The 25,221-nt window shown below is 42.0% G+C and overlaps 1 non-coding gene across 1 annotated transcript; it reads left to right on the top strand.

Moving 5' to 3' along the window:
- Positions 1-23,120: 23,120 nt before the first annotated feature.
- LOC128696761 (5S ribosomal RNA) lies at positions 23,121-23,239 on the top strand. The gene has a single exon (XR_008408200.1). It is a non-coding gene; the product is annotated as a 5S ribosomal RNA (ribosomal RNA).
- The last annotated feature ends 1,982 nt before the right edge of the window (positions 23,240-25,221 follow it).

Here is a 25,221-nt window from a genome sequence, read left to right as displayed (position 1 = left end):
ATATATATATATATATATATATATATATATATATATATATATGTCGAGCCGAATATGTAAAACTGGTCAATTAGCAAAAACTCATTTAAAATTAAGTCCTTTCTAAAATTTTCTCTTATACGTTTAAAGATATATTTTTTTCATTAATGTTAATGTAAAAAAAATTAAATTTGCACCAAAATAATATCAGAAAACTTACCTAACCTTGTTATAAGAAGAACAATTTATTTTAGCCTAACCCAACTAAATATATTTAAGATTTGTTTACAGTAATTTAATACTAAACAAATACAGTGAAATATATTTTTTTTTCGTTAGGTTCAGAATGATTTGGGGGAATTTATTGCATACACAAATTTTCACTTGTTCTATATGGCAAGATGAGTGTTACTATTTAAGCCAAGATAGCAAATTCTGCCTATTCGGCACGACATATATATACATATATATATATATATATATATATATATATATATATATATATATATATATATATATATATATATATATATATATATATATATATATATATATATATATATATATATATATATATATATATATATATATATAATATATATATATATATATATATATATATATATATATATATATATATATATATATATATATATATATATATATATGTATGTATATGTATATGTCGTGCCGAATAGGCAGAACTTGCGATCTTGGCTTAAATAGCAACGCTCATCTTGTCATATAGGACAAGTGAAAATTTGTGTATGCAATAATTTCACCAAAATCATTCTGAACCTAACAAAAAAAATATATTTCACTGGGTTTGTTTAGTATTAAATTATTGTAAACAAATCAAAAGTATATTTAGTTGGGTTAGGCTAAAATAAATTGCGCTTGTTATAATAAGGTTAGGTAAGTTTTCTAAGTTCCTTTTGGTGCAGAATTATAAATTTTTACATCAACATTAATGAAAAAAAATATATCTTTAAACGTATAAGAGAAAATTTTAGAAAGGACTTAATTTTAAATGAGTTCTTGCTAATTGACCAGTTTTACAAATTCGGCACGACATATATATATATATATATATATATATATATATATATATATATATATATATATATATATATATATAGATATTTATATATATATATATATAGAGAGAGAGAGAGAGAGAGAGAGAGAGAGAGAGAGAGAGAGAGAGAGAGAGAGAGAGAGAGAGAGAGAGAGAGACAGAGACAGAGAGACAGAGAGAGAGAGAGAGCGAGTGAGTCACATTTTCTGTAATAGCAGATTGTATTTCCCAGGAAGAGAGAAAAACATACGAAAGAGAAATAAAAAGATATTTATTCAGTTGTCAGTTGAAGAGAGTGGTCACTGTTGTCTCAGTGCAGTGGTCACTGTTGTCTCAGTGCAGTGGTCACTGTTGTCTCAGTGCAGTGGTCACTGTTGTCTCAGTGCAGTGGTCACTGCTGTCTCAGTGCAGTGGTCACTGTTGTCTCAGTGCAGTGGCCACTGTTGTCTCAGTGCAGTGGTCACTGTTGTCTCAGTGCAGTGGTCACTGTTGTCTCAGTGCAGTGGTCACTGTTGTCTCAGAGCAGTGGTCACTGTTGTCTCAGTGCAGTGGTCACTGTTGTCTCAGTGCAGTGGCCACTGTTGTCTCAGTGCAGTGGCCACTGCTGTCTCAGTGCAGTGGTCACTTCTGTCTCAGTGCAGTGGTCACTGTTGTCTCAGTGCAGTGGTCACTGTTGTCTCAGTGCAGTGCTTACTGTTGTCTCAGTGCAGTGGCCACTGTTGTCTCAGTGCAGTGGCCACTGTTGTCTCAGTGCAGTGGTCACTGCTGTCTCAGTGCAGTGGTCACTGTTGTCTCAGTGCAGTGGTCACTGTTGTCTCAGTGCAGTGGTTACTGTTGTCTCAGTGCAGTGGTCACTGTTGTCTCAGTGCAGTGGTCACTGTTGTCTCAGTGCAGTGGTTACTGTTGTCTCAGTGCAGTGGTCACTGTTGTCTCAGAACAGTGGTCACTCTTGTCTCAGTGCAGTGGTCACTGTTGTCTCAGAGCAGTGGTCACTGTTGTCTCACAGCACTGGTCACTGTTGTCTAAGAGCAGTGGTCACTGTTGTCTCACAGCAGTGGTCACTGTTGTCTCAGAGCAGTGGTCACTGTTGTCTCAGTGCAGTGGTCACTGTTGTCTCAGTGCAGTGGTCACTGTTGTCTCAGAGCAGTGGTCACTGTTGTCTCAGAGCAGTGGTCACTGTTGTCTCAGTGCAGTGGTCACTGTTGTCTCAGAGCAGAGGTCACTGTTTTCTCAGAGCAGCGGTCACTGCCGTCTCGGAGCAGAGGTCACTGTTGTCTCAATGCAGTGGTCACTGTTGTCTCAGTGCAGTGGTCACTATTGTCTCAGTGCAGTGGTCACTGTTGTCTCAGAGCAGTGGTCACTGTTTTCTAAGAGCAGTGGTCACTGCTGTCTCGGAGCAGAGGTCACTGTTGTCTCAGTGCAGTGGTCACTGTTGTCTCAGAGCAGTGGTCACTGTTTTCTCAGAGCAATGGTCACTGTTGTCTCGGAGCAGAGGTCACTGTTGTCTCAATGCAGTGCTCACTGTTGTCTCAGAGCAGGGGCCACTGTTGTCTCAATGCAGTGGTCACTGTTGTCTCAATGCAGTGGTCACTGTTGTCTCAGAGCAGTGGTCACTGTTGTCTCAATGCAGTGGTCACGGTTGTCTCAGTGCAGTGGTCACTGTTGTCTTAGTGCAGTGGTCACTGTTGTCTCAGAGCAGTGGTCACTGTTTTCTCAGAGCAGTGGTCACTGCTTTCTCAAAGCAGTGGTCACGGTTGTCTCAGTGCAGTGGCTACTGTTGTCTCAGCAGTGGTCACTGCTGTCTCAGAAGAGTGGCCATTGTTGTCTCAGAACAGTGGCCATTGTTGTTTCAGAACAGTGGCCATTGTTGTCTCAGAACAGTGGCCATTGTTGTCTCAAAACAGTGGTCACTGTTTTCTCAGTGCAGTGGTCACTGTTGTCTCAGAGCAGTGGTCACTGCTGTCTCAGAGCAGTGGTCACGGTTGTCTCAGTGCAGTGGTTACTGTTGTCTCAGCAGTGGTCACTGTTGTCTCAATGCAGTGGTCACTGTTGTCTCAGTGCAGTGGTCACTGTTGTCTCAGTGTAGTGGTCACTGTTGTCTCAGAGCAGTGGTCACTGTTTTCTCAGAGCAGTGGTCACTGCTGTCTCGGAGCAGTGGTCACTGTTGTCTCAATGCAGTGGTCACTGTTGTCTCAGAGCAGTAGTCACTGTTGTTTCAATGCAGTGGTCACTGTTGTCTCAATGCAGTGGTCACTGTTGTCTCAGAGCAGTGGTCACTGTTGTCTCAATGCAGTGGTCACTGTTGTCTCAGTGCAGTGGTCACTGTTGTCTCAGAGCAGTGGTCACTGTTGTCTCAGAGCAGTGGTCACTGCTGTCTCAGAGTAGTGGTCACGGTTGTCTCAGTGCAGTGGTTACTGTTGTCTCAGAAGTGGTCACTGCTGTCTCAGAACAGTGGCCATTGTTGTCTCAGAACAGTGGCCATTGTTGTCTCAGAACAGTGGCCATTGTTGTCTCAGAACAGTGGCCATTGTTGTCTCAGAACAGTGGCCATTGTTGTCTCAGAACAGTTGTCACTGTTGTCTCAGTGCAGTGGTCACTGTTGTCTCAGAACAGTGGCCATTGTTGTCTCAGAACAGTGGCCATTGTTGTCTCAGAACAGTGGCCATTGTTGTCTCAGAACAGTGGCCATTGTTGTCTCAGAACAGTGGCCATTGTTGTCTCAGAACAGTGGCCATTGTTGTCTCAGAACAGTGGCCATTGTTGTCTCAAAACAGTGGCCATTTTTGTCTCAGAACAGTGGTCATTGTTGTCTCAGAACAGTGGCCATTGTTGTCTCAGAACAGTGGCCATTGTTGTCTCAGAACAGTTGTCACTGTTGTCTCAGTGCAGTGGTCACTGTAGTCTCAGAACAGTGACCATTGTTGTCTCAGAACAGTGGCCATTGTTGTCTCAGAACAGTGGCCATTGTTGTCTCAGAACAGTGGCCATTGTTGTCTCAGAACAGTGGTCACTGTTGTCTCAGTGCAGTGGTCACTGTTGTCTCAGGGCAGTGGTCACTGTTGTTTCAGAGCAGTGGTCACTGTTGTCTCGGAGCAGTGGTCATTGTTGTTTCAGAACAGTGGCCATTGTTGTCTCAAAACAGCGGCCATTGTTGTCTCAGAACAGTGGTCACTGTTGTCTCAGTGCAGTGGTCACTGTTGTCTCAGAGCAGTGGTCACTGCTGTCTCAGAGCAGTGGTCACGGTTGTCTCAGTGCAGTGGTTTCTGTTGTCTCAACAGTGGTCACTGTTGTCTCAATGCAGTGGTCACTGTTGTCTCAGTGCAGTGGTCACTGTTGTCTCAGTGCAGTGGTCACTGTTGTCTCAGAGCAGTGGTCACTGTTTTCTCAGAGCAGTGGTCACTGCTGTCTCAGAGCAGTGGTCACTGTTGTCTCGGAGCAGTGGTCACTGTTGTCTCAATGCAGTGGTCACTGTTGTCTCAGAGCAGTAGTCACTGTTGTTTCAATGCAGTGGTCACTGTTGTCTCAATGCAGTGGTCACTGTTGTCTCAGAGCAGTGGTCACTGTTGTCTCAATGCAGTGGTCACTGTTGTCTCAGTGCAGTGGTCACTGTTGTCTCAGAGCAGTGGTCACTGTTGTCTCAGAGCAGTGGTCACTGCTGTCTCAGAGCAGTGGTCACGGTTGTCTCAGTGCAGTGGTTACTGTTGTCTCAGAAGTGGTCACTGCTGTCTCAGAACAGTGGCCATTGTTGTCTCAGAACAGTGGCCATTGTTGTCTCAGAACAGTGGCCATTGTTGTCTCAGAACAGTGGCCATTGTTGTCTCAGAACAGTGGCCATTGTTGTCTCAAAACAGTGGCCATTGTTGTCTCAGAACAGTGGCCATTGTTGTCTCAGAACAGTGGCCATTGTTGTCTCAGAACAGTTGTCACTGTTGTCTCAGTGCAGTGGTCACTGTTGTCTCAGAACAGTGGCCATTGTTGTCTCAGAACAGTGGCCATTGTTGTCTCAGAACAGTGGCCATTGTTGTCTCAGAACAGTGGCCATTGTTGTCTCAGAACAGTGGCCATTGTTGTCTCAGAACAGTGGCCATTGTTGTCTCAGAACAGTGGCCATTGTTGTCTCAAAACAGTGGCCATTTTTGTCTCAGAACAGTGGTCATTGTTGTCTCAGAACAGTGGCCATTGTTGTCTCAGAACAGTGGCTATTGTTGTCTCAGAACAGTGGCCATTTTTGTCTCAGAACAGTGGTCACTGTTGTCTCAGAACAGTGGTCACTGTTGTCTCAGAGCAGTGGTCACTGTTGTCTCAGAGCAGTGGTCACTGTTGTCTCAGAACAGTGGTCACTGTTGTCTCAGTGCAGTAGTCACTGTTGTCTCAGTGCAGTGGTCACTGTTGTCTCAGATCAGTGGACACTGTTGTCTCAGAACAGTGGTCACTTTTGTCTCAGTGCAGTGGTCACTGTTGTCTCAGTGCAGTGGTCACTGTTGTCTCAGAGCAGTGGTCACTGTTTTCTCAGAGCAGTGGTCATGGTTGTCTCAGTGCAGTGGTCACTGTTGTCTCAGTGCAGTGGTCACTGTTGTCTCAGTGCAGTGGTCACTGTTGTCTCAGAGCAGTGGTCATTGTTGTCTCAGTGCAGTGGTCACTGCTGTCTCAGTGCAGTGGTCACTGCTGTCTCAGAGCAGAGGTCACTGTTGTCTCAGAGCAGTGGTCACTGTTGTCTCAGTGCAGTGGTCACTGTTGTCTCAGAGCAGTTGTCACTGTTGTGTCAGAGCAGTGGTCACTGTTTTCTCAGAGCAGTGGTCACTGTTGTCTCAGAGCAGTGGTCACTGTTGTCTCAGTGCAGTGGTCACTGTTGCCTCAGTGCAGTGGTTACTGTTGTCTCAGCAGTGGTTACTGCTCTCTCAGAACAGTGGCCATTGTTGTCTCCTAACAGTGGTTATTGTTGTCTCAGAACAGTGGCCATTGTTGTCTCAGAACAGTGGCCATTGTTGTCTCAGAACAGTGGCCATTGTTGTCTCAGAACAGTGGCCATTGTTGTCTCAGAACAGTGGCCATTGTTGTCTCAGAACAGTGGCCATTGTTGTCTCAGAACAGTGGCCATTGTTGTCTCAGAACAGTGGCCATTGTTGTCTCAGAACAGTGGCCATTGTTGTCTGAGAGCAGTGGTCACTGTTGTCTCAGTGCAGTGGTCACTGTTGTCTCAATGCAGTGGTCACTGTTATATATAAGGCCAACATTGTTAAGAGCCACACTTGGCTCCACTTCGAGGACAGCGTGAAGCAAGCTTCTTTACCACAAGACGGGCAGAAAGCAGCAACTTCACTCTGGCTGTACCCTTCTCCAGAACATCACTTCATCTGAGATCATTTATCCCCAGGATGACTCAAGTCTGGAACACATTCGTACATCATTATGATGTCAACGAGATAAAGCCAGTTGATCGAATGAAAATACTGGGCCACAGATGGCTTCAACTTCATCCTGTTCCCTACTTGTATAAGAACATAAGAAAGGAGGAACACTGCAGCAGGCCTGTTGGCCCATACTAGGCAGGTCCTGTACAATCCATCCCACTAACAAAACATTTGCCCAACCCAATTTTCAATGCCATCCAAGAAAAATGCTATGATAACTCTATCCACTCTCATATCCAAGTCCCACTCAAATCCAGCCCCTCTCACTCATGTATTTATCCAACCTATATTTGAAACTACCCAAGGTTTTAGCCTCAATAACCCAACTAGGAAGACTGTTCCACTCATCAACTACCCTATTTCCAAACCAATACTTTCCTACATCCTTTCGAAATCTAAACTTATCTAATTTGAATCCATTATTGCGGGTTCTTTCTTGAAGTGATATCCTCAAGACCTTATTTATATCCCCTTTATTGATACCCATCTTCCACTGATACACTTCGATCATATCTCCTCTCATTCATCGTCTAACAAGTGAATGTAATTTAAGGGTCTTCAATCTTTCTTCATAAGAAAGATTTCTAATGCTATGCATTAATTTTATCATTCTACGCTGAATGTTTTCTAACGAATTTATGTCCATTCTGTAATATGGAGACCAGAACTGAGCTGCATTATCTAGGTGAGGCCTTACTAATGATGTATAAAGCTGAAGTATAACCTCTGGATTTCTGTTGCTTACACTTCTTGATATAAATCCCAGCAATCTATTGCCTTATTACGCACGCTTAGGCACTGCTGTCTTGGTTTAAGGTTGCTGCTTACCATAACCCCCAAATCCTTTTCGTATTCTATACGGCTAAGTTCAACATTATTAAGCTGGTAGGTGCTAGGGTTATGAACATTTCCGAGCTTAAGAACTTTACATTTATCTACATTGAATTGCATCTGCCACTTTTCTGACCACGAATTGAGTTTGTCTAAATCCTCCTGAAGTTGTGAGACATCAACGTCTGAATTGATTATCCTACCTATCATCGTGTCATCAGCAAATTTGCTTATGTCACTAGTAATTCCCTCGTCAAGGTCGTTTATATATATTATAAACAACAATGGGCCTAAAACTGATCCCTGCGGAACGCCACTTGTTACAGATCCCCACGCAGATTTAACTCCATTTATGCACTCTCTGCTTCCTATTAGTGAGCCATGACTCGATCCATGACAGCATTTTTCCCCCAATGCCATGAGCAGCCACTTTCTTCAACAGTCTCTGATGAGGTACTCTATCAAAAGCCTTACTAAAATCTAAATAAACAATATCAAATTCTTTATCCTGATCAACGGCCTCAAATGCTTTGCTGAAGAAGATTAATAAATTAGTTAGGCAGGAACGGCCCATGGTGAAACCATGTTGAGTATCATTAATCAAATTATGCCATTCGAGATGGCTTCTTATATTATCAGCTATAATTGACTCTAGTAATTTGCCTACAATTGAGGTTAGGCTTATTGGGCGGTAATTTGACGGTAACGACTTGTCCCCTGCTTTAAAAATAGGAATTACATTAGCCATCTTCCACATATCAGACACTACACCTGTTTGAAGAGATAAATTAAAAATATTAGTTAAAAGTTCACAGAGTTCCATTTTACACTCTTTAAGAACTCTTGAAAAAAGTTCATCAGGGCCCGGGGATTTATTTTGCTTTAACCGGTCTATCTGTTTGATAACCATTTCGCTAGTAACTGTGATATTGTATAATTTATCATCTTTAAGCCCACTATAAAAATTAATTACTGGGATATTTTCAGTGTCTTCCTGAGTGAAAACCGAGAGAAAATAATTATATTAAGAATAGAGCACATTTCATTCTTCTTGTCAGTGAGATGCCCTGAGTCATTTTTAAGGGGACCTGTCTTATCTCGAACTTTTGTTCTATAAACCTGGAAAGAAACTTTTTGAGTTAGTATGTTTCATAACAATAAAAATACTTTCAAATGAACTCATGTAGGTAACAGCTCTTAGCTTGTCAATAGCTTGACAAGCTAAGAGCTTAGCTTGTAAATAAAGCTAGGGATGACTGAGATACTGATGCAACATATGGGAATCTTTATTGAGGAAACGTTACGCCACACAATGGCTTCATCAGTCCAGTACAAATAAGAAGGGTGTAAGGAGAGGAGTTTGAGGTAATCAGTCCTTCAGCCTGGAGTTGATGTGCTCAGTTCATCAATCTCGTAGAAAGTACAGCATAGGGCCGTAGACGTGGCTTATATACTGTAGTAAGGTGAGGCGAAGCAGGAGGAGGCGGGGTCATAGTGGTACCATCCACTAGTTTAAGTAGGTCTTAGTCCAAAGGTTGGACAAGGTTGAAGAATTCTTTGTATCAAGATCCCATGATGCTGCAGTGTATGACAGATGTGATAAATGATTTAAAAACCGACAATTGAAGATTGAGACACTATTGCATATCTCAGTCTTCAACTTGTCGGTTTTTTAGCCATTTATCACAAAGCTAGGGATCCTTAACCTAACCTTGTCAAACCCTGTGTTAAAAAAAAGAGGAAGAAAGAGAAAGAGAAAGAGAAAAATACACAACTGTGTAGTTTGATTCATTAAAAAACTAAAAATTTTCTTAAGCAAGTATTTTGTCGCGAAAATCAAATTGCACAAAACATTTATACAGTTGACGTAACTCCCAAAAAATGGCTTCTTAACCCCCTCAAAAATAGAAAAAGGCAAAATTCGAAATAGCTACGTGGTGGTGCGGCAGTGGTGGTTGTGTGGCAGGGGTGGTGGTGTTGTAGTGGTGGTGGTGGTGGTGTGGCAGTGGTGGTGTGACAGTGTTGGTGGTGGTAGTAGTGTGGAAATGGCTGTGCAAGTATAGCAATGGTAGTGGAGGTAGTGGTAGTGTGACAGTGGTGGTGTGCCAGTAGTGATGATATGGCAGTGGTGATGTTGCAGCTACAGTGGAGATGTGGCCAAGGTGGTAGTGTGGCCACGGTGGTTGTGTGGCCACAGAGCTAGTGTGGCAACGGTGGTTGTGTAGCTACGGTGGTAGTGTAGCCACGGTGGTAGTCTGAGGAGCGTGCCTCGCCCACATTCTCAAGGCCAGTGCTCGATCTAAAGCACCAAGACAAGGGGGAAGGGCTTGGTAGGTGTTAATTACCAGCGGGAGGTGGTGGGTGAGTTTTAGTTTTGGCAGAGGTGGTGATTATAACAATGGTAGTAGTGGTAGACTGGTGGAGATGGTGGTAGTGGTGGTGTATTTACCTGTAATACAGTTGCAGTGATCTTGCTGTGTTCTTTGTACTCAGTAAATAAATAATTTTGAGCAAGGTTTCGAGCGACGTTTCGGTCCGACTTGTAAAGACACTTGGATCCAATTCCGACATTTCGTTATGTCAAGAAATGCATTCCAGTACATTGTCTCTTGCTCTCTCCGTTCCCCTGTTCTCCCTGCCTTTAATGTCCGCATCCATTAATAACTAACTGCACATGTATTTATCGTGCATGCAGTGCGTTCAGGTCTCGTCGTTCAATTTATTGTAGTTTTAAACTGTGAGAAATCACGAAAGCGCTTGGAATTTCACTATTCTTTCACAGTGGTTGTTTTGCATATTCTGATATCACCTGTTTACTGTGATCTTATTGCATATATATATATATATATATATATATATATATATATATATATATATATATATGTATATATATATATATATATATGTATGAGAGTATAGTTTTACCAACGCTCTTATATGGGTGTGAAGCGTGGGTGATGAATGTTGCAGCGAGGAGAAGGCTGGAGGCAGTGGAGATGTCATGTCTGAGGGCAATGTGTGGTGTGAATATAATGCAGAGAATTCGTAGTTTGGAAGTTAGGAGGAGGTGCGGGATTACCAAAACTGTTGTCCAGAGGGCTGAGGAAGGGTTGTTGAGGTGGTTCGGACATGTAGAGAGAATGGAGCGAAACAGAATGACTTCAAGAGTGTATCAGTCTGTAGTGGAAGGAAGGCGGGGTAGGGGTCGGCCTAGGAAGGGTTGGAGGGAGGGGGTAAAGGAGGTTTTGTGTGCGAGGGGCTTGGACTTCCAGCAGGCATGCTTGAGCGTGTTTGATAGGAGTGAATGGAGACAAATGGTTTTTAATACTTGACGTGCTGTTGGAGTGTGAGCAAAGTAACATTTATGAAGGGATTCAGGGAAACCGGCAGGCCGGACTTGAGTCCTGGAGATGGGAAGTACAGTGCCTGCACTCTGAAGGAGGGGTGTTAATGTTGCAGTTTAAAAACTGTAGTGTAAAGCACCCTTCTGGCAAGACAGTGATGGAGTGAATGATGGTGAAAGTTTTTCTTTTTCGGGCCACCCTGCCTTGGTGGGAATCGGCCGGTGTGATAATAAAAAAAAAAATATATATATATATATATATATATATATATATATATATATATATATATATATATATATATATATATATCAGAGGAATAGGAAGAAGAGACAAGAGAAGCACATTTTAAATGCTAAATACTGAGGTAACACCTCATTCAGAGGTGACAACATCCCACACAAACCTGTCTTGCACATACATATGTAAGACAAATTGTTCGTATGACAAAGAACACGGTGTGAATAGTTGCGAAAAATATTTTTACCTTTAAGATTATGAACAATTATGAGTAATATTTCTGATTTTATGTTATTTACATTTTAAACAATTGTCATATGTTTACATTTTTGCATCTTTAGACGTGAAATTGCGTCAAGAAACCATTTTTGTTTTATTTTTGCTTTAATAAAAAATAATTATACAAGCAAGCTCGGTTGCAAATCACGAAATATTAAGAATTCTCTTACTAATGAATGCTTAAAGATGTGAGTGAAGGAGGCCATTAAGGCGACGCAGCGTCGTTTGTGTCGTTAATGACATTTTGTTGTATCCGGGAATCCTCGTTCCCGGAAATATGGAAGATGGGAATGCTAAGCTATTCCAGATATTGCTAAGTGCTGGGATTGTCTTCCCTCAGAGGCGAGCATCTGTTGATTTTAATGAGCACAATTGCTGACGTGAGAGAGACAGAGAGAGAGAAAGAGAGAGAGAGAAAGAGAGAGAGACAGAGACAGAGAGAGACAGAGAGAGACAGAGAGAGAGAGAGAGACAGAGAGACAGAGAAACATCGCTTCATCTGGGATCATTTACTCCTAGGATGACTCGAGTTCGGAACAAGTTCGTATAGTATAATCATATCAACGAAATGAAATAAACTGAACAAATGAAAATGCTGGCCCACATATCACATCTGCATGTCTCATATCTGTATGTTTCATAACAAGGAAAATGCTTTGAAATGAGATGATGTAGGTAACAACATTTAGCTTCTAAATAAAGTTAGGAACCCTTAACCTAGCCTTGTAAAACCCTGTGTGTGTGTGTGTGTGTGTGTGTGTGTGTGTGTGTGTGTGTGTGGAGAGAGAGAGAGAGAGAGAGAGAGAGAGAGAGAGAGAGAGAGAGAGAGAGAGGGAGAGAGAGGAGAATAACTGATTAAGGTTTTTATGGACTACATTATGTAACCGTGCCATTCGTGCCCTCAGTTCCTGCCCAATGCCATCTTCCTTCTATACAAAATAGCAGGAGATCGTCTATCATCTCCAGTACATGGTTATTTTAGACACAAAGGCTGTCTCTAATGCTCACTTCAAGCTCAATTACTCTGCTTGCCTGCTGCCGTCTGCCTTTCTGCTTACCTTCCTTTGTTCATCTGTGAGTGCATCTCTGCTTATCTGTCTGTTTACTTGTTTGCCTTCCTGTGTCTGTGTGTATTTGTCTGCGTGTCTGCCGGTTTGTCTGCCTTCTTGCTTGCCTTCCTGTGTCTGTGTGTTTATCTCTGCCTGACTTCTTGTCTGATTGTGTGAATGCTTGCCAGCCGATGTATCTTGCATTGTGATTTTTCAGATCATTTTCTTCTGTATGCTTGTCTCTCTCTCTCTCTCTCTCTCTCTCTCTCTCTCTCTCTCTCTCTCTCTCTCTCTCTCTCTCTCTCTCTCTCTCTCTCTCTCTCTCTCTGACTAGCTCATCATCTTTTCTGTGATTCTGTCAGTCTGTCTCTGGGTGGATCTCCGCGCAGTTTCACTGATTCTTCCTGTCTGCATCTGTCTCTCTGTCTGATTCTCAGTCTTATCGCTGGTTTAGTTTGTGTTTGCGTCTCTGGCTGGTTCCCCGTCATTTCCTTGGTTCTACCTGTCTGCCGACCTACACACAATCATCGTTTGTTTTGTAAAGAGGCGTAAATACCCAATTTACGGGGCAAGCTACACATTCTCACAAATTATGGTCCAACGGCGCAATTGCACGTTTTTCTCTATTTTTCCAATTCAATAAACATAAACATTAGGATAAATGTTTATAATCTAGAAGTTTTTAGTCTAAGAAACGAGGATTCTCCACTGCCTCAAGATAAAGTTGGGTGCCACACTGGCATATATCCACATACTATGTACTGTGCTATTATACTCAAACATATAACTGCATCAAGCAGCCCATTCCTGATATATGACTGTCACTGTATCAAAAGACGTGAGAGCGACGAACTGTCCTATATAAATGTGACTGTCTAAAACTTTCATACTGAAATATATGACCAAGAGACACTGTCATACTGAAATATATGACTAAGAGACACTGTCATACTCAAATATATGACTAAGAGACACTGTCATACTGAAATATAGGACTAAGAGACACTGTCATACTGAAATATGTTACTAAGAGACACTGTCATACTGAAATATATGACTAAGAAACACTGTCATACTGAAATATGTTACTAAGAGACACTGTCATACTGAAATATATGACTAAGAGACACTGTCATACTGAAATATAGGACTAAGAGACACTGTCATACTGAAATATGTTACTAAGAGACACTGTCATACTGAAATATGTTACTAAGAGACACTGTCATACTGAAATATATGACTAAGAGACACTGTCATACTGAAATATATGACTAAGAGACACTGTCATACTGAAATATAGGACTAAGAGACACTGTCATACTGAAATATAGGACTAAGAGACACTGTCATACTGAAATATATGACCAAGAGACACTGTCATACTGAAATATATGACTAAGAGACACTGTCATACTGAAATATAGGACTAAGAGACACTGTCATACTGAAATATAGGACTAAGAGACACTGTCATACTGAAATATATGACCAAGAGACACTGTCATACTGAAATATATGACTAAGAGACACTGTCATACTGAAATATATGACTAAGAGACACTGTCATACTGAAATATATGACTAAGAGACACTGTCATATTGAAATATATGACTAAGAGACACTGTCATACTGAAATATATGACTAAGAGACACTGTCATACTGAAATATATGACTAAGAGACACTGTCATATTGAAATATATGACTAAGAGACACTGTCATACTGAAATATATGACTAAGAGACACTGTCATACTGAAATATATGACTAAAAGACACTGTCATACTGAAATATGTGACTAAGAGACACTGTCATACTGAAATATAGGACTAAGAGACACTGTCATACTGAAATATAGGACTAAGAGACACTGTCATACTGAAATATAGGACTAAGAGACACTGTCATACTGAAATATATGACCAAGAGACACTGTCATACTGAAATATATGACTGTAAGAGACAATGTCATATTCAAATATATATAACTGCCACTTTCTGGAAAATCCTATTATTTGACACAGACAGTTATATTCGAATATACTACATAATCGTTACCTATTGAAATACCCAATTACATAACTGACACACACTGTCGTATCTAAATATATGACTGGTGCATAAAGCATTAACTTAAAATATGCAGTCGATGTTCATTTGTATGATCAAACATCGCACAAATCTTTCCATAAAAAAAATAGAAAGATGATAAAAGAAAAATTCACATTACAACAGTCTAAATTTCGAAAAATATTTTTCGGCCTTACCATTGCAGTTTCCGAAAATTTATGGACCACTTGCATTAGGTTGAATTCGTTCAGTTCTCATAGTCCAGCCCCCTTACGAACGTAAACAAACGCTTCCGGATTCGCTCGCTTTCCATACTCCTGCCCCTTACGAACGTACACTAACCTATACCATTATGGTAATTTTGAACCCTGCATCTACAACCATAAAGTCAATTTAGAATCTCCGTGAACTCTGCTCTTGGCCGTGAAAGATCGCGTCATGATACCCAGCGACTTAAGAAGCAAAGTTGCAACGCACAGCCTTCCTGTGCTTTAAAGTTCTCTCGTACATATATATATATACATATATATATATATATATATATATATATATATATATATATATATATATATATATATATATATTAAAATTGTATCTAACGACACTTACACTAGTATGAAGTAGTAATTCCTAGCTCACTGTGACACCACAGTCTGTCCTAGTAACGCTACAATGTTCAGGGACATTAAAAAAAGAAAATGGAATCATTTACAGCAAAAAAAAAATAACAATCTAAAATAAAGTCCACATTCTGAGTGTTTTTTTTTAACTAATAGAGGAAATGTTTCTCTTTCATTTATGTTAAATGGGCTCATTCACCATTCTTATTTTGGTCCAGACTACTGAACCAAAATACATTTTTTTGTTATAAATGCGTTCCGTGGCCGTTTCTTTCAACAGACATGTATAAGTATATAAATATATGTACACATAGGTGTGTGTGTGTGTGTGTGTGTGTGTGTGTGTGTGTGTGTTAAACAAAAAAACAAACGACACAAATCTAAAAAATTCCCTAATGCAAAACATAATTCACATTAATTATGTTATCATACAATTCACAGTTGTCAAATACATTGAGATTTACGATGCTATTCATGGTAGGGCACCTGAGGAATGGGTGATGATCGTGTTTGATCCATGGAAAGGGGACAGTGACCTTAATTCATCGGTTCAAGAGCCCTTGACTAGCATCATGGAACCCTTGCCCACTGGCACAGCCTCGGCCCAGGGGTGAAACAGCCACAGCATTGTTGACACAGCTTCGGGACAGTGATCAGGGCCTGACAGCTCCACTGAGACACCTTTGGACAGTGGTCAGAGTCTGACAGTACCCCTGTCACAGCCTCAGCACAATGGTAACGGTCTGACAGCATCCCTGTCAAATCGTCAGGACAATGGTCAGGGTCTGACAGCACCCCTGTCACAGCCTCAGGGCACTGGTCAGGGTCTGACAGCACCCCTGATACAGCCTCAGGACAATGGTGAGGCCTTGACAGCTCCCCCTGTCACAGCCTCAGAACAATGGTCAGGGTCTGACAGCACTCTTGTCACAGCCTCAGGACAATGGTCAGGGTCTGACAGCACCCCTGTCACAACCTCAGGACATTGGTCAGGGTCTGATAGCACCCCTGTCACAGCCTCAGGACAATGGTCAGGGTCTGACAGCACCCCTGTCACAGCCTCATGACAATGGTCAGGGTCTGACAGCACCCCTGCCACAGCCTCAGGACACTGGTCAGGGTCTGACAGCACCCCTGATACAGCCTCAGGACAATGGTCAGGGTCTGACAGCACCCCTGATACAGCCACCTCAGGACAATGGTCAGGGCCTGACAGCACCCCTGACAGCCTCAGAACAGCGGTAAGGACGTCACAGCACCACTAACACAGCCTAACAGTGAATGAGTGCGACAGTGACTGGACAATCACTGCTCTCCCAGGCCTGCCAACGACCAATCTGAGCCAAATATTATACTCTGGAGCGTGAGGCGAGTGTTATACACACTCTTCCAGAATACCGGATGCTCGCGTTCCACACCATCTGTTTTGTTACGCCTTCTACCGCGTAGAATATGCCTTATACCACACAGAATATACCAATCACCACTACTGTACTACGTGGTAGTGCAACCATTACCACATAGCTTACACAAACATCATAAACCATATGACTGCTCCAGGCTGTCAGTGTCGCTAACTATACTCATATCTTAAGGTACTTTGTTTAGTTTAACAACTTAATCATACACTCTATACACATCCTGTGGGAGGTAGTCAAAAAATTACAGATGCACAGAATGAGTCCATGGACTGGGTCGCAAAGCTTTTGCTGAGAAATGGTTTACCAGCTAAGGTTAAAGTTTAAATATAGGGGGAACTTATCTTGATAAGACATCTATCGCCCACACAGCCGCCCTTGCAGGCGAGGTCTTGAGAAGTTGTCTTAACCACTTCTCAACGGGCTGAAATAAAGTATATTAGGTATGATTATAAATTACCCCTAGGGGTGTTGTGTCAGCATATATCAGACACTGATTGCTGACAACACTTACTTGTGTGGACTCAAAGGTCCACTTATCACAGGGGTTTATGATAAGTGACTAACTCGTAACTTATACTCAACTGCGCAATCAATAGTAGTACATCACGAGTTAGTACACTTACCTGGGTATATGTATCTGACCCGTAGTTACACTCAGATATCCGATGTGTTGATTGAGGAATAGTGTTCTTTGAAGAATGTCGCACTACACTCTGTTGGATCGCAACACTCGTTGTTACACTGTTCATCAATAATTGTTCACACCATAATGTCATTAAAGAAGCTGATCACACTTCTCTGTAAGTGTTTATTGAGATTCTTTTGTGCAAAACGCACGGAACAGTGTTCTTTGTTGGTTATCCCGGCACGTCAATGTCTCTCTCTCAGTAGAGTCAAAAGTAATGTGACCTCATAGCCTCCTTTGCAGCTGCAATACCCCTAGAACATAAAGGAAAAGCTGACCTAATACTTTTTGCTTCCTTGCCAAACTTCCTCCATGAAGCAAAGCAGAATGCTTAATTCTTGCTGTCTTAAGCATAGACAACAATGTACACAATCTTTACGATGGTAACAAAGTGGGAGCAAGATTTTCCTTAATTGTCCTGCTAAGGGAAGAGATGGACTGTATCTTATTAAACTACACTTTGCAACACTGGACTCTTGCAAGAAGCGGTGGTCGCTTGACCACGTCACATACTCGTATTGCATCTGGGATCAATTACTTGCTGCAGCAGTCAACAAGATGTTTCCCCCTTCTGAGAGGGCTGGGCCCCTCAGGGCTGAAAGGGGCTGAAGGGGGCTGATACCCCCCTCCTGGAAAAAAATTCTCCACAGCTTTGATAAACAGAATGGATCACTGTGATACACTGGACAGTAGTTCGTGTGAATAACACAAACTTATTAATAAATATCTTTATGTTAGTGGTATACAGTACCGACACGTTAATGGATTATACACAAACACAGAATGCTGGATATTTTTATTTTGAAGACGTTTCGCGCACTAGCAGCAGCATTTTCAATTCAGAACAGACATATTATGTGGAAGACAGTGGAAGATGAGGTAATCAGTCCCACGGTCTTGAAAAAAGGTGTTCGTTACTGTAGTTTTAATGAATCCGAAGCACAGGGAAGCAGAGGAACACTTAACTAAAGCCAAAACGTCTTCATCATAAACACAACCACGTTTTGCACATGTGTGCAAGTCATCAACCTGTCGATATTGTATACATGTACAACAGTGACACTGCAGCTTCATGGAATCTTGACGGAGAGGATGTCTTCTGCATCCTTCTCGCTGACCCTTTGCCATACTTCCACCAGTGGGTCTAGCCCACTTATGATGAAGCGTTCAGCTACAGCAGTTCATTTGACTTGAGTATATTATGGTGTTGAGTCTTCCTACACTTTACATTCATCAGGATTGACTTCCCCATCTTCCACTCTCTTCTTTTAATACAGTATCTCTGTATTGAATTGAAAAAGCCATCGACTGGAGAAACGTCTTCAGAACTGAGATATTCAGGTGTAACACATGTGTCCACTGGGCCTCATAAGTGCTTAAAATTTCCCTACCAGTGTTACATATACTCACAACTCTCACACTTTATTATAATCAAGAGGAAGCGCTAAACCAGTAGGATTGTACAGCGCCTGAGGGGGGATGTGGACGGCATTCAGGTTTAATTCAGGGAATTGGAGCACAGATCCAATTCTCTAGATCAAGAGCCGCTCACCAGCATCAAGGAACCTTCCTTGAGGGGACATCTCTCACACAAAGCTAAGATGACATATAATCGAAGTTTTGGTCCGTCCTGGGTTAGTTTCGAACTGTTTCAGCCCAGGTATTGTGGCTTATATTTTTCTTAACTCTGTTTATAAAGTCATTACTATCCATTTCTTACTACTCTTATTTACTATTGCTTCCTCTTTTCTCTTTTTTGTTAAGTAGAGATGGGGTGGAAGGAGGGGGATAATTTTATAAGTATGATCTAAGGTAAACAAACAACAAATTCGCCACATGAAAATTGCCTTCTTGATCCTCGAAAATTATGTAAATGTTTTTAAATTACTCTAAAGATCCTTCGCGGAAAAAAATAATTGAGATTGATCCTGTATGCATCATGCAGCCATTTTCTGGCGGCATAAATCTTGATAATATTAAAAATACAATTGATTTAGATATTATGAATGACGATGGTAATATTTATAGAGTATTCACTCCAAAAAATTATGGCGAAAATTTTAATGAGTGAAAATATATATTTTAATACGCCGTCCGTCTCCCACCGAGGTTGGTTGTTGTACACAAACTGGACCTCCCGAAATATCGCATTTACAAATGCAATATACATCGAGAGATGAATATCGCTCAGTACATATACGCTGGCCGGTCTCGTTCTGTCTGTCTGTCTGTCTGTCTATCTTTCCATCTCTCTCTGTCTGTCTCTCTCTCAGCGCAGATACCCTTAGAGCTAACTTCACTTCCCTAGTTTCAGGAACATCTATCCTTTGACTGGTGGTGTACAGGTGACCTGCAGCCTTAATGACCATCGTATAGTCAATAGTTTTTGTAGCTAATAATCCTAGTGAACCGACAAAGCATTTAAACTTTGCTTCTCATTACTTAATAGTTGGAGGTGTTGACTGCACGGTCCTCTGTGAGTGTCTGCTTGTGAATAAGTGAACAGGTCTTAACCAGGTCACTTTCATGTGCCTTCGTTTCAACAGGCTTCTGCTGGTTATGCTGAGATGGAAGTCGTCATGGGAGGTGACGACTTCCCTTTCAACATAACCGTTGGTGCCTCGTTGATGTTTATGGTAGTGGTGGTGGTGTTTATGGTAGTGTTGGTGGTGTTTATTGTAGTGGGGGTGTTTATGGTAGTGGTGGTGGTGTTTATTGTAGTGGGGGTGTTTATGGTAGTGGTGGTGGTGTTTATTGTAGTGGGTTGTTTATGTAGTGTTATGGTAGTGGTGTTTATGGTAGGGGTGTTTATGGTAGTGGAGGTGGTGTTAATGGCAGTGGTGGTGGTGTTTATGGTAGTGTTGGTGGTGTTTATTGTAGTGGGGGTGTTTATGGTAGTGTTGGTGGTGTTTATTGTAGTGGGGGTGTTTATGGTAGTGGTGGTGGTGGTTATTGTAGTGGGGGTGTTTATGGTAGTGGTGGTGGTGTTTATTGTAGTGGGTTGTTTATGTAGTGTTATGGTAGTGGTGTTTATGGTAGGGGTGTTTATGGTAGTGGAGGTGGTGTTAATGGTAGTGGTGGTGGTGTTTATGGTAGTGTTGGTGGTGTTTATTGTAGTGGGGGTGTTTATGGTAGTGTTGGTGGTGTTTATTGTAGTGGGGGTGTTTATGGTAGTGGTGGTGGTGTTTATTGTAGTGGGGGTGTTTATGGTATTGGTGGTGGTGTTTATTGTAGTGGGTTGTTTATGTAGTGTTATGGTAGTGGTGTTTATGGTAGGGGTGTTTATGGTAGTGGAGGTGGTGTTAATGGTAGTGGTGGTGGTGTTTATGGTAGTGTTGGTGGTGTTTATTGTAGTGGGGGTGTTTATGGTAGTGTTGGTGGTGTTTATTGTAGTGGGGGTGTTTATGGTAGTGGTGGTGGTGTTTATTGTAGTGGGGGTGTTTATGGTATTGGTGGTGGTGTTTATTGTAGTGGGTTGTTTATGTAGTGTTATGGTAGTGGTGTTTATGGTAGGGGTGTTTATGGTAGTGGAGGTGGTGTTAATGGTAGTGGTGGTGGTGTTTATGGTAGTGTTGGTGGTGTTTATTGTAGTGGGGGTGTTTATGGTAGTGTTGGTGGTGTTTATTGTAGTGGGGGTGTTTATGGTAGTGGTGGTGGTGTTTATTGTAGTGGGGGTGTTTATGGTAGTGGTGGTGGTGTTTATTGTAGTGGGGGTGTTTATGGTAGTGGTGGTGGTGTTTATTGTAGTGGGTTGTTTATGTAGTGTTATGGTAGTGGTGTTTATGGTAGGGGTGTTTATGGTAGTGGAGGAGGTGTTTATGGTAGTGGTGGTGGTGTTTATGGTAGTGGTGGTGGTGTTTATGGTAGTGGTGGTGTTTATGGTAGTGGTGATGGTGTTTATGTTAGTAATAGTGGTTTTTATTCCAGTGGCGGCTTTTATTCTAGTGATGGTGGTTTTTATGGTAGTTGTGGTGGTTTTATGGTAGCAGTGGTGATAGTGGTGTTGGTGGTTGTAATAGTGCTGGTGGTTATGGTAATTCTCCCTGGTACATAACACCCAGCTAGCAGCGTCGCCTCTGCTATAAATGGGTTATCTAAGAGGAACATTGTAAGTGGCATAGCGTCTCAATTTGGTTTTAACAACGTTATTGATTCGTATAGCCTTGTAGACCCAGGTGTGTATCTCTCAGTGTATATACACCAAGAGAAGCTTCTCACTCAGTGTATATACTCCACGAGGAGTGTATATTCCAGAGTATACTTGCATCTCAAGTGACTATTCACCTGGGAGTATCTATTTTTCATTGTATATTCATCAGAAGGTTTATACCTCTTAATGCATGCATAGAGGAAATTTACGTGAATTTTTCTTTTAAGGTGCATTGCATCTTTTCAATTAGTTCTTGCTGTAACCTTGTAAACTGTTATGTAGATCAGGGAAGCCGCAGCGGGTATTAACGACACTAAAAATATGCACAGTAGTGTGTAAGCGGATTGTAGTCTTAATTAACGACCTTTGTTCCTTCAAGCTAAAAGAAAAACTACATATATTATTCTTACTCGTGAAAGATAGAGATATTCTTCTTTAAGTTCTATCCCTCCCTCCTCCATCTCTCTCTCTCTCCTTCTGTCCCTCTCTCTCTCTCTCTGTCCCTCTCTCTCTCTCTGTCCCTCTCTCTCTCTGTCCCTCTCTCTGTCCCTCCCTCTCTCCCTCCCTTCCTCTCTCTCTCTCTCTCTCTCTCTCTCTCTCTCTCTCTCTCTCTCTCTCTCTCTCTCTCTCTCTCTCTCTCTCTCTCTCTCTCTCTCTCTCTCTCTCTCTCTCGGGAAGTCATCACAGCCATCTTCACACCGAAGGACTGCCAGAATAAAGAAGAATTTAATCCTCACATATTTTTTTATCCAGTTTACGCCAATCAATCTGACTAATTCCGTAATCATCAGGTAATTAGAAGATTAATTAAATCAGCGCCTCATAATTGCCTATATACATAACGTATATCACAGGAAATTAATAATTATCACTCTGGGATCTCCATCATTCAACATTTGAGATCTCTGTGATTTGCTTCGTGGAAAAAAAACGTTGAAATTATTAAGAAAATTTTTCGTATTATGGTTGCATTTTTTGTTTGATTGTATATATATATATATATATATATATATATATATATATATATATATATATATATATATATATATATATATATATACAGGATGTGAGAGTGTGAGAGAAGGAGGGGGAGAAAAAGAAAGCGAGATAGATAAATAGAGAGAGAAAGCGAGAGAGAGAGAGAGAGAGAGAGAGAGAGAGAGAGAGAGAGAGAGAGAGAGAGTAATTAGAAGTCAAGACAGTTACGATGCAATGTTTCTCAGTAAAATAAGTGAGTTATGCAGAGCGCAAATTTAGGCGAGGCAGTAAATTAGGCCAGACTACATTGCCTGGGGAGTGGGCCAGCCTCCCTGATCACACACACCGACCCACTACACCAACTTACTTCCATAAAAGCTTCAAGCTTCCTTGCGTTATCAGCAAAACGACGCCATTTACCGCGGAAAAACCATTGCACCTTGACAAGAGCCCACGATAAAACGCCACCAACATATAGCCATCGTGTTTATATAGCATACTCCGCCAGTATGATGGGAGTGTCACCGCTGGCTGCTGCTTCCTCATCATGGCACTCGTTAGGAGAGAAGCAGAAGTTACGGTTTCTCTAACTCGTAGTTACGGTTGGCAAAACTAGCTTTGATTTGATTTTTAATGCTAAGCACATAGGCAGGGAAGGGGTCAGGAAGATTACATCGGTTAGATGAAGACTTGGTTGTGTGCTTGGAATTTCTCGGGACGGGAAAGGAGTGACTATGCTGGTAAAGGGGTGTTGATTTATAGGACTGAAGCTACCCCTCCCCTTCCTTGGATCATATCTGATTGTCTCATTTCCTTGATCGCATCCCCTGCACTCCACCCACCCAAACCCACCAACACAGACACACAGACACAGACACAGACACAGACACAGACACACACACACACACACACACACACACACACACACACACACACACACACACACACACACACACACACACACACACACACACACACACATACACACAACGGCCATACCACGTTGAACGCACCGCTTCTCGTTCGATCAGCGAAGTTAAGCAACGTTGGGTTTGGTTAGTACTTGGATGGGTGACTGCCTGGGAACACCAAATGCTGTTGGCATATATTTTGGTGGGGAAACGATGTAGTGGAGGCAGGATCCATACATAGCTTTAAGCAGAGGTATGATAAAACACACGGTTCAAGGAGAGTGACCTAGTAGCAACCAGTGAAGAGGCGGGGCCAGGAGCTTGGACTCGACCCCTGCAACCTCAACTAGGTGAGTACACACACACACACACACACGTCAGCTATGACAGCTGACCAAAAAAATACAAGTAAAAACACTTAACGCCACGATTCGTCTGTCTTCCATTTTGTGAAGAGAATTTGAAATTTGCAACCTTCTTGCTTGCCTTCCCCGGTGAAGCGAAAATTTGCATACTTCTGAGGCACAAAGGAACATTTCTGATTTCTCAAGGGCTACGGCCGGCCTTTATAGCTAAGGTCGTCTGGGAAAAACGAAAAGCCTTAAGACCAGTTGGATTAAGCGGAGGTGGGGAGAGAGAGAGATGGTGGATGAAGGGATGGAGGTAGGAGAGTGGGAGGGAGGGGAAAGGGGTGGATGAAGGAGGGCGAGATGGTTAGGAGAGGGAAGACAGATGTCTGAAAGTGGTAGGGAAGAAAGGGAAGATGGGTGAAGGACGGAGTGGGGGAAAACGGATGGTGAGGAAGGGGGAACGGAAGATATTTTGGAGGAGGAAAGAGAGCTAAACTTAATGGAGGAGAAGGAAGATTGGAATGGGAAGAGGAAACGAAAAATAAGTGGAGAGAAGTTTCTCTTTTTATATCTAGCAAAAATTAGATAAACCCGCAGTGCGCCTCTACCCTCTTTTTAAATGATAACAACACAGCGGCAATTAAAACCAATTGTGTTTATCTACCATGTTCCATCACACAGCATCCGTAGATGAATGGTTCAGAGAACCGACATGTTGATAAATTAGACACATGTGCAACTCTTGGGTATCTTTATTGAGGAAACGTTTCGCCACACAGTGGCTTCATCAGTCCATACAAAGGAGAATCTTGAAGAACAGGAGGAGAATGAGGTAATCAGTCCCTCAACCTTGAGTCGATGTGGTCAGTCCATCAATCTTGAATAGAATACGGCATACGTGCTGAGAAGGAGCTTATAAACCGTTGGCAGGAGAGGTGCAGCAGTCATAGGTCGTGTAACATTTGTTCAATGTTCATCTACAAATCTGTCAGACACTGCAACTTCTTGGGATCTTAATACTTGGGAATTCTTCGCTTGCCTAATTCTTGGGCACGACCTACTTCAACATTGAACAAATGTTACACGACCTATGACTGCTGCACCTCTCCTGCCAACGGTTTATAAGCTCCTTCTCAGCACGTATGCCGTATTCTATTCAAGATTGATGGACTGACCACATCGACTCAAGGTTGAGGGACTGATTACCTCATTCTCCTCCTGTTCTTCAAGATTCTCCTTTGTATGGACTGATGAAGCCACTGTGTGGCGAAACGTTTCCTCAATAAAGATACCCAAGAGTTGCACATGTGTCTAATTTATCAACATGTCGGTTCTCTGAACCATTCATCTACAAATCTGTCAGACACTGCAACTTCTTGGGATCTTAATTCTTGGGAATTCTTCGCTTGCCTAATTCTTGGGCACGACCTACTTCAACACTGAACAAATGTTACACGACCTATGACTGCTGCACCTCTCCTGCCAACGGTTTATAAGCTCCTTCTCAGCACGTATGCATTATTCTATTCAAGATTGATGGACTGACCACATCGACTCAAGGCTGAGGGACTGATTACCTCATTCTCCTCCTGTTCTTCAAGATTCTCCTTTGTATGGACTGATGAAGCCACTGTGTGGCGAAACGTTTCCTCAATAAAGATACCCAAGAGTTGCACATGTGTCTAATTTATCAACACAGCATCCCTTCACTACAGTGTGGAGATGTATCAGCCTGAGCCGGATGACGTCAACAGGACAATGAGGATAGCGTCAAGTGTTCCAGTGAGAGTTAATCAGCTACCTCAACATCGAAGGTGTCCCTCCA

Source organism: Cherax quadricarinatus, chromosome 46 (assembly GCF_038502225.1).
Source record: "Cherax quadricarinatus isolate ZL_2023a chromosome 46, ASM3850222v1, whole genome shotgun sequence".
Taxonomy (NCBI): Eukaryota; Metazoa; Arthropoda; class Malacostraca; order Decapoda; family Parastacidae; genus Cherax; species Cherax quadricarinatus.
The sequence above is the reverse complement of the archived record's forward strand: the minus strand, read 5'-3'. Positions and strand labels throughout refer to the sequence as shown.